The sequence below is a fragment of the Camelus ferus genome, chromosome 19, assembly GCF_009834535.1.
Source record: "Camelus ferus isolate YT-003-E chromosome 19, BCGSAC_Cfer_1.0, whole genome shotgun sequence".
In the NCBI taxonomy this organism is placed as follows: Eukaryota; Metazoa; Chordata; class Mammalia; order Artiodactyla; family Camelidae; genus Camelus; species Camelus ferus.
The window spans coordinates 24,905,946-24,916,570 of NC_045714.1; the positions used below are offsets into that span (position 1 = coordinate 24,905,946).

A 10,625-nucleotide genomic window follows, 5' to 3' on the forward strand; every position below is an offset into this window, starting at 1 on the left:
CTTTGTTTCCCTTACGCTAAGTGGCTCAAAAGTCTGTGGGATTCATTCTCTTTTGAGGGTATTTGTTGTACTCAGTTTATCGGCTTTAATCTGTTTTTGTCTTTCTCTTCAGTTTCCATGGCAGTTGCCACTTCACTCTCCCTACAGCAGCCTCTCTCCCAATGTCTAATCTAGGAAATCAGCTGTGATGTGGGGCCGGTGGGCAATCACAGAAGATGGAACTAAGGCACAGAGAGACTACATAATTTGCCCAAGGAGATCAACTTCAACCCCCAACAGTGTGTGTCTCGTCCCTCTGTTTAACACTTATGCTAAACAAGTTAACTTTTAATAGATTTTAGTTATAAAAGGATGAGGTATCAAAATACATACAAGGACACAGATCCACTGTAAGATATTCATTAACTCCACTATTTTGTTTCTATTTATTTTATTTCTATTAAAAGAATTAAGAACCTCTGCAGTCAATATAGCAAAATGTTAATGGGTTTTAAATCCAGAATATAGAGGCTTAAGTATATTACTCATATTTTTTGTAAATTCACAAGACAAAATGATTTGAAGGTCTCTCTCCCCTCCCCCCTACTCACTACTGGCTCTCACCTGAGCTCCCAGACCACACATCTAACAACCTCTCATTTTACCCACAGCTGAAATCATCAGTTTTCCCCCAGGACTCCCTCTGCAGCTTTCCCTCCTCAGAGCACAGTAGGACCATCATTTACCTCATTAATCGACCCAGAAACCCAGGCCTTGCTCCATCCTACCCTCACAGACATCATTCATCTTTTCATTTTACCATCTAACATGTCTTCAATCTGTTCGCTTTTTCCCACTGACCGTCCCACCGCTCAGGTGGAAGCCACCAATACTGCCCACTTGGACTCATGAGTCTCCCAGTGCCGCTCCCCCAGCCGCTCTTCCCTACTTGAGACAAAAGGGATTGTGTCACTCCCATGCTTTTAAGACTCTTTCAAACCCACTGTTCTTAGAAGAAACTCCAAGTTCTCCACCTGGTGAAGGCCTTTGCCATGAAACTATCAGCTCAGGGAGGGCAGGACTCGCCATTTCCCCTCGGCCCCGCCCTCTCCCCCGGCCCTGCCCTTTCCTCTCATCCCCACCCTCTGGCACAGCGCCAGCTCGGGAGGACCTGCTGAGCTACACCAGCCTGTATTCTAAACCTGGTCTTGAGTTCTTAGCAAATTGCTTCACTTATCCATACAAATCCAAGTTAGATTAGAAAGATTTTAGATATTTAGCTAGACTTTTGATTTGGGGATTTTGCACTAGCAACCTGCAAGTACATGTTCTAATAGTTCTGCCTTCTTAAAACCACTCCCAGATTTAAGTAGTGTCTGTGGTATACCTTCGGAATAAGAGGAATTGTACTTTCACAGGCTTTATGTTTTATAATATGAACAACCTGGACAGGGTCACAAATGGAACCGCCTAAAAAGTGACAGAAGACGGGTTAGAGGCATAAAGCTACAGGTCGCAAGGAAGGTAAGAGCAAAGTTGTTTCTCCAAACCCCCCTAAAATCCTGAAAGAACCAAAAATTCTGAATTTTGAAAGTAAAAGACTATCATATAAAGAAATAAAATAATCCTGTTCATCAGGGTTTCAAGATCTGACTCCAGAAATTTTAGCATGCCATACTGAATACTAGCACAGAAACATCAGATGGACTAGTGGTGAGTGAGTTCCAGGAAAATGGCAGTAATTCCTCCACTTGTAAGAGAACACACACTCACTTGTCGAAATTGATTGTAAACCACATTCTGGAGAAATTCAGAAGATTCAGGCTCCGCTTCTAGATGGTGATGACACGGAAGGACGGCTTGGATGCCTGCTTCTGAGTCACCGGCATTCTTACACTGCAGGGGGAAAAGGAGGCCCCCAGTCAAGAGCAGAGATGTTCCTGTCATGTCTCCCAGGCCGTGCCTCGGGGACTCAGTGTCCTGTAGCTATCCGGCCCCTGGCGAAGACCCGCAGCATGGCCCACCCAAGCAGGAGGGGCACTGTGCTTGAGAAAACCCACCCCTGATTGGGGGCAAGAGGGGCTGGTGAGGTTGAGTGGACCTATAAATGCCCACAGAAATACACCTGCATTCATTCAAGTGATACAACCAACAGTAGCAGGCTATTTAACAAAATTTCAATTGTCAGTGGAAATGTTACCATTCCTTTCCGTTTGTCCCCTGCACTCTGAGACAGGCTTAGGCTCTCTCACACCTGCAGCTCTGTGCAATAGTTGTGAAGTCATTTTACCTTGCTGCGATAGTCCTCGCTCCCCGTGTCACTGTGTCTGTCCTCTCTTAACACAGTCGGAAGTCTTCCTGGATCTCTCCCTGAGTTCCTTGCTCCTGCTCCTCAGATCCTGAGATAAACGGCAAGTGAAGACACATGAACAGAAAAGGCACTGTGGACTTGACCAAAGTCCTCTGTGACCCCTAGGTGAGTTCTGCCCACCCCTCAAATTCATTTCTCAAGGTTCTGCCCAGGGTGACAACCAGCCAGGAGAGTGGCCCAGGCCAATTAAAAGCTGTGTGGCTTGGGCGCGGGGACAGGTGCAGGAGCTGTTTCCGGAGCCGGGTCCCTCCCCACCTCTGCTCCCCTCTCCCCCTAGGCCCCGCTGCCAAGCCCCTAGGCTCCCTGATCTTCTGCATTTCTCTTCTTCTCTACTCCAAGCCCTTTTCCTCTTCCTTTATTCCCTAATTATCCCCAGCTGGAGTGATTTTTTCAATCACAGTATTTGAAAAAATTTCCTGCAGCCCAAAAAGAGGTCTCCAGAGGTAAATGACCATAGGCTGGTTCCTAAATAGAGCCCCAGGCTGGGGTGACCCTCACCAACACTCCTGGGGGCATTAGACATGTTGCAGGGTCAACCACCCTCAACAGGAGTTTGCTGAGACCCCAAGGCCCGCACAGCATCCCTGCTCGCAAAAATATAGTCTGCCCACTTATCGGTTATTAAGAAGCAAAAATACAATATTGCTTATGTTTCCTACTAAAATTATTTATGAGATGGAAAAAGAGATTTTAATACGAAAGAAGAGATCTGACTCACTGTTACATCTGTTCCTTTGGCTTTAAGCCTGTGCCCTGTTTTCTAGGCTCAGACTTGCTAGCTCTGCACCTTTTGTGAAAGAAAGTTGCCTTTAGCCTGAAATATACAGGAGAGCCTATTCTCTGGGCTCTGATCTTTAAGGATGTTAGTTCTTCTGCAATTATGTAGAGAGTTTCAAGTTGCAAAATAGAGAATAACCTTTGTTTTGTTGGAGGTTTTACAGGGGCACCATGATTTGACCCATATGGACAGCTGCAAGAATAAAGGATTCCAAGGACAAACAATTCATACAGCAAAATGTTTGCAACAACCTACCCACACCCCCTCCCCTTTTCAGTATAAAAGGAGCCTGAATTCTGACTTGGGGAAGAATGTTCTCCCGGACATCATTCTGATATTTTCTGGGTCTGCCAGCTTTTCAAATAAAGTCACTTATTCCTTACCCCAACACATCATCTCCCAAACTATTGGCCTGTCACTGTGGCAAGCAGAATGACTTTGGACTCAGTAACAATATACATTGGAGGTCGTATGTCTCCACTGTTTCCTCATTTCCAATATATAGCATGCACATCATTTATGATCTAGTGCAAATAATTCATCAAAGACAACAATAACAAGAAACTCACCTAGCTATCAACACTGAAGTCACAATCTATTTAATTTTACATGCCGTTTAACAACAAAACCAAAAAACTTAATATAGAGACTTTATTCCATGGAAATTAAATTATTTCTAGTCCTTCAAAACTTTCTTTCTTTCTATTTTCTTTTGTTTTGCTTATTGAAAGGAAAATAAAAATCAAATCATTTTATTTCAAGAATTTTTGTTATACCTACATATTTTAAATACTACAAAGTGATTTAAATTGCAACAAAAAAGTTCATATATTAGTATAAATATATATATACAATCAATGGGGATTAGGAAAAGAATGGACATTTACTAAAAATGCACTGTACATCCAGTCTTTTATAAGCATAACTTGGAATATAAGCTCTATGACCCAGGGGTCCCCCACACCCATTCTCATTGCCAATTCCCTTAGTAATCAACTACCAAGGCACCAGCATAGAACCACGTGATCAGTATTTTAGGTATAAATGAGGGAATTAGCTCATTCAATTCTAAAACAAAAACCCTAAAATAAATACTGAACTTATTTACAGATAAAGAAAATTGGACACAAAAAAGTAAACTTACTTCCTCAAGGTCACAAAGCTACTAACTTGTAAAGGCAAGATTTGAACTCGTCTGCCTGACTCTAAAAAATAAGGTGGAAATCCCATTCAACTGTGATGGTCCAGCAGCAGAGCCTATCACCCTATCTTTGTTCAGATCTAGCCTTAGACAGCCTGAGACAGCACCCCATTCCTATGGAACTCGAGGTCAAATGATAAACATAAGGAGTTTATATCCAGTAGTTTTCTTAGGTCTCATTTACATAAAGTGTCAGCAGGAAAGCAGATAAACTCTGGGAAATGTGAGTGGGTCCAGAGCTTTTTGCTGATAAGAAACTCAATCTATCAGGACAGAGTGACCTTCCCATGAGAGGCCACATGGACATAAACTAAAGGCAGCTGAGCAATGAAAACTAGCAAGACTCTGGAACTCAAGCAAAAGTTTCCCTGCTATCCCGCACACATTTTCCTCTTCATCCACGTGGGCACGTTGACAGAAGACCCAGGTTCTTGTCCAAGTTACAACATCATGGATTCTCACCCATCAAAATTTATGACTCTATGCTGTCTTAAGTCATTTCCAACTCAAATATGATGACATCGATATCTCAGCAGAATCTCTATATCTCCACTTCCTCTCTTCTAATAGGAGAATGATTCTATGACCACAGAGAAATCCACTAAAAAACCATGCATGAAGCCAGGAGAAAGTCTGCTTAACAGACTTTGCTCTCATGCTCAGTGAATGAAAACTCAGAAAAAGTGGTCCTTCTCTCTCAGAAAGTGACAGGTAGCCTGATATGTGTGTGTGTGTGTGTGTGTGTGTGTGTGTGTGTGTAAATCAAGTACAGTCAAGTCTGGGATGTGAACATATTTTATTATGTCACTGTCATTTCAAGGGGACGATCCAACCTTTAAAGTAATTTAAATCTACTGTTCTGAGAGAGTCTCAGGCTCCTTGGTGGAAGAAGGGAAGGGAAAGGAAAGGAGGAAAGAGGTAAATGAAGAAAGAACTAAGAATAATGCAAGGGAAAGGCATGACATTAATTGTTTTCCTACTTGCATCACATACAAATTAGGGACTGGCTTTCCCCCGATGTCTTGTCGAGCACTGAGTTGCAGAAGAAGCGACAGCCTAATTCTCACTGAGCTTGTTACTGTACGTGGCATCTTAAAGACACAAATCATTTACCCTGAACAAACACTCTAGCAGCAGGCTGTAATTCTGTTTTGAGAGACAAGAAAACAGGAGTTCAAAGAGGATATATAACTTGACAAAAGCCTGAGGACCAGTAAAAAAGAGAGGATGAATTCAAACTCAGATCTGAATGCAGAGTCTGATCTTCCCACTCCCAGGACTGGAAAATCCTTAACACACAGGCTCCCCAGCATCCCTGCAGTGTTCCTGACACCAAGCATTTCCCATGACAGTGGTCTCCAGTTCTCACAGACACAGCGCTCTGTGCAGCCAATGACCTTCATCGGACCTTGATCATCTACCTGCCACGCCCACCAGGCTTCACCATACAGGCAGGAAAGCTGGCTTTCAAGTGCATACAAAGCCACCCCTGCTCTAACCTGGGTTTTTCTGGGGCTTCTCCAGCCTAAAGGCAGCCATGAAATGGCTCACAGTTTGTACATGAGCCACACTACCTCTCTCCATCTGTCTCCCCGCCTATACTACTTAGCTATGACCTTTTTGATAATCTTGGAGACAAATTTTTAAAAACAGAATAGAAAGGATTCTGGAATAAGTACTTAATACTTCCAATTTTGAATGACAATTTACAAAGTGAGTATTTACAAACTGAATTTATGCCTTTCTAGGTGTCAGTTTTAAGCAGTCAGAAAATACAATAGCAAACAATTATCACTTAGAAAATTAACAAATCATAAACAATAATCTGGAATAAACTCAAAAATTATGCCCATGTTCTAAGTGAAGAAAACTACAGGACTGTACTGAAGGGTAAAATAAGAGGTGTAAATGTAGAGACATCAACATATTGCATGGAGGAAAGCAGTTTTGTAAAGATATATGTTTTTCTAAATCTAATTCAAAACTTCCTAAAAAATGCCACGAAAACTCTTATCTGATTTTATTTTAACTTGAGCAAAATATTTTTGAATCCTTCCGGAACAATAAAGTGATAATAATGGCCAAGAAAATTTGGGATGCAAGAAAAGGATTAAAAACAAATCACGCTGTCAAATATTAAATAAATTTTTACAATATGTAAGATATGGTGCTGGAATAAGAAAGGAAGATTGATAGAAAGGAACCATGATCTCAAAAAGAAACTCTAGTGTACATAAGTATTGTGTACATGTGGGATTTCAAATCAAAGAGAAAAATATGAATTCAATAATTGTCCTGGGAAAATCAGAGAATCACCCGGAAAAATAAATTCTATTCCTGTCATAATGACCACAAGAAAAATTACAGATAGTGATGTAAATATTTAAAACTAAGAATAAGTGTAAATATGACACTTTGCTCATATTAACTCAACTTACCCTCACTATAACAAATACTATTATCATCTCCATCTTAGAGATTAAAAAACCTACAGAAGAGATTTATTCCATTATAAGAAAATATTTCTAAGAATAATGCCAAAGATAAAACCCATAAGGAAGTCATTTACTACCTTAAGAATATTTTGGGCCACAACGAATATAAAATACCAACTGAACAAAATGAAAGGCAAGAAATGACAAGAAAAAGCTCTGTGACACTTGTTGATGAAGACAAGAAGTTAATGTTCATAACATACAAAAGCTGTCACAAAGCAGCAAGAAGATCCCTCACTTAACTGTGTGCAAAGAACAAAAGGGATCATTCATTTTTAAGAAGTAAAATGGCTAATGAGTGAAAAATTCTCAGTACCTCACTGGTCATCAAATGCAAACTTAAACATTGAAAAAGCAGTTTTGCTCATCATATTGGCAACTATTTGTAAAAGGTATTCTACCTAGTGTCCATCTGTGGGAGAACAAACTGTGAGCGAACTTTTTGGAGGACGACAAGTCAATGAATATGTAAACTCTAAATAACGTGAGTACACAATGACTCAACTCCACTTCTAGGAATCGTTTCGTTTAGAAAAAAAGAAATCAGCTCAAAAAGATGTAGTCATCAAGGAATTTACACAGCACTGTTAACAAGGGTGGGAAGTAAAGCAGAAGTGAAATCATATCCAGTGATAGAGAATTGGTTACATAAGTAATTCTACACCTTTTCATTCCCCACTGGAGAAGGAATTCCTAGAGTCACTTGAAAGGAACCTGTCATGAATGTAAATGTCACATCCAGGGACTAAATTTCCAGAAGCCTTAACTAAAGGAATACTCATACAAGATCACAGGAATGTCTGTACAAGAAGGATGCCAGTCAAATATCTTTTCTGACAGTGGAAAATGGAGAAAACCTAAGTGTCCACCATCAAGAAAATGATGCGGTAAATCACGGTGAGCTTTGGGCCATGAGGGAGCCTGGGTTTCAGCGTGGTCCAGGGCCTTGTCCACAACACTCTCCCACCAATGGTGTCCTTGCACAAGAGACCACACCTGCACATCAGGAGACCCCTCCACTCTACCTGAAAGGTCCGGGTAAGTCTGTAGTGGGAGGAAGTCTATGATACACCCCTGAGTAAATAAAGCGAGCAGCAGAAAAACATACAGTATGGTCTCATTTTTCAATAAAGCATATATACACACACATATACAGATTTCTCATATACGTGTGTGTGTTTCTGTGTGTGTGTGTATATATATATATATGTCATAGGCAAAAAGGTCATGAAATATATACACCACATTGTCACCAGCTTTTACTCTCAGCAAATAAGTGGAAGGGAGGTAGGGCCTTCCTGTACCACCGCTGTTCTCTTTTCAGTATTTCAGTTAAATATACTTGGAATTTAAAAGTCTATTTAAGTCCGAAGTAAAATGGACGATGCCTCCACAAGACAGAATGCTATACTGGTCATTAAAAATCATGCCAGGGGAGATAGAATATTGTAGAAAAACATGTAATAAGCCGAATGGAAAATGGAGGTCTCTACACAGTAAACAGGCACAGAGTGCCCGCTGGTTTTTATGACAGAGGTGATACACACTGACGAAAATAACAGAAACTATGTTAAAGTCTTAATTATTATCTCTGAGTAGTAGGACCAAGATAGCCTCTTTTGCCTCTTTATTCAGACTTATTTTATTAAATACACGTTATTTTTCATCTGAAAAAAAGCATTTTTAGATGTGTAGTACAGCACATTGGAGAATAATAAGCGAGTATTTACAGAAACAAGTAACTAGGAGGCACCGCAGCAGCGCCACACAATGTAGAACGGGCGGTCCTGAATAACACCGCACAGTTGCATAAGGACCCACAAAGTGAGCTCACCTGCTGTAACAGGGCGTTGCCCCCTTCTATTTGTCAGTTGTGTCTTCAGGGCTGAGTCAGTTCTGAGCATGGCCAGTGTCAGTGCTGGTGTCTGGGTGGATGCCACTGGAGGTGAGGGCGCCTGCAAACAGACAGGAAGAACAGAAAGCTTCCTTTGCCTTTTCTCTCTTGTTTCCTTTTCACTTTAAAAGAGAGGCACAAATAAGATAGACTGTGCAACTTCCCTACTGAAACTTCAGTAATGAAACCGTTTTTAAAGCCTTCACAGCTTATAATGTGCCTATAACTGTCTTTTCAACAAAGCATCATATTTATTAAATGTTAAGTCAGTTATTTAACTTCCTGTTGAAACCTTCTATTAAAGAACATGAAATGCACTACGTGAAAGCACCACGCCTGCAGTGACCAGTTCAGCTGTCTTGAAGGCAGTGCAGTCACCCCCACCATCCCGTGGCCCTGAGTTCCTGATGCTGGTAAGAGAGCACGCTGCCACCTCAGATGGAGAGAAACAGTGAAAGCATTTTCTGAAGTCAACAGCACTGACAAAACATGACTGAAAAGTACGAGTCCCCTTTGAGGCTCTCATTTTCTGTTTCTGGGCAACCCCGTCAATGAGTAGAAACACCCCATTCCCGAGCCATGGGACTCATGTGGGAAGGAGTTTGGGAGAAATTTCCAGGTATAGAATGTAACACGGAGAACTGTGACGAACAAAACGATGAAATACTGTGATTTTGGAAGACACTCAAAATATTCTCCTAAGCCTTAGTAGCTGGAAATGCTGGGCTTCTCCTAAGCCACTTATTTATTTCACAGCCAGTGAGCATCTCCCACAAACCCTGCTTCCCTCTGTCTGCTGGGAGCCTCAGGCACACTCTTGCTGTCGATCATATAAGTCACAGGGCAGTGGTGTGGTCTCACCCTGCAACCCTCACACAGGCTCACCTCCTAGCCTCACTGTCTGAACTTGGCTCCATTTTCTCACCTCCTCATTTGGTATCTGTTATTCTGTAAGCTGCCTGAAATGATTGTTGGAACAAGTCAGAAGAATGAGTGGGTAGATAAATGGACAGATGGACAGGTGAGAGATGGGCAGACAGACAGAGAGACTTCAAGAAAAGGGGAACAAAGTAAACTTCGTATGCAAAACCCTCTTCCAGTCAGAGAGGAAAACCACCACGGAGAAGTGTGAAGAGGCAGGTGGCTTAGGATTATTTCCTACATTCCATGAAAAATCACACAAGTGATGAGAGGGTAGAACTATAAATATTAAAAGAAAACATCATGCATGCTTGAAAAAAATCTACAATATGTACTTTCTAAAGAATAGATTCAAATCAGCAAGGCCCAATAACACAGTCCTTGGGTGTTACAGAGGTGAAAATCCCACCTCCAAACCACAATGCATCCCTTTGGAGCACTGAGAGTCTACACCGGGCAGTCATAAAGCCGTCACCGCAAAAGCTATGCTATCCTGCATTTACGATTAACAAACAACTGTGCTCAGGCTTCCCATGCGCATCATTTACACCCCACAGCACCTCTATGGGGGAGGGACGCCTAGCGAGCCCCATCTCTGCAGGACAGAAAACAAGCCCAGGAGAGGCTAAGCCGACCTACCAGTTCCCCATCTCAAAGGACTGGTCACTTCAGAGTAGGAATCGAACTCGGACCCACGTTTGTAACCACGGTATTACCTTGCTTTGTGTGCTTTTTGTGTGTATAATACATTTGTTTCTGGCATGAAAGTATATTTAATAAATAATCAGTTGTCTTGTCTATCTCATTAGCTGACAATCAATCTTTATACTGTTGAATTGTACTCTTTTCCCCTGGAGAAAGGAACGGAAACAGCGGGGGTCAGAATGAGGTGGGGCTCCATTTTTATCTGGTATCTCATCTCATCCAAATCCCCAACCAGGGAGAAGGAGCAAATGTTCTCTTTATCTTTTAAAGACAGTGCTCCG

The 10,625-nt window shown here is 41.6% G+C and overlaps 2 long non-coding RNA genes across 2 annotated transcripts; one reads left to right on the forward strand and one right to left on the reverse strand.

Moving 5' to 3' along the window:
• Positions 1 to 1,389: 1,389 nt before the first annotated feature.
• Positions 1,390 to 2,272, reverse strand: LOC116657932. The gene is made up of 2 exons (XR_004313111.1): positions 2,180 to 2,272; positions 1,390 to 1,875 (listed from the first exon to the last, which is right to left on the reverse strand). It is a non-coding gene; the product is annotated as an uncharacterized LOC116657932 (long non-coding RNA).
• A 3,428-nt stretch (positions 2,273 to 5,700) lies between these two features.
• On the forward strand, positions 5,701 to 9,891 carry LOC116657939. The gene is made up of 3 exons (XR_004313118.1): positions 5,701 to 5,712; positions 8,191 to 8,196; positions 9,759 to 9,891. It is a non-coding gene; the product is annotated as an uncharacterized LOC116657939 (long non-coding RNA).
• Positions 9,892 to 10,625: the final 734 nt, after the last annotated feature.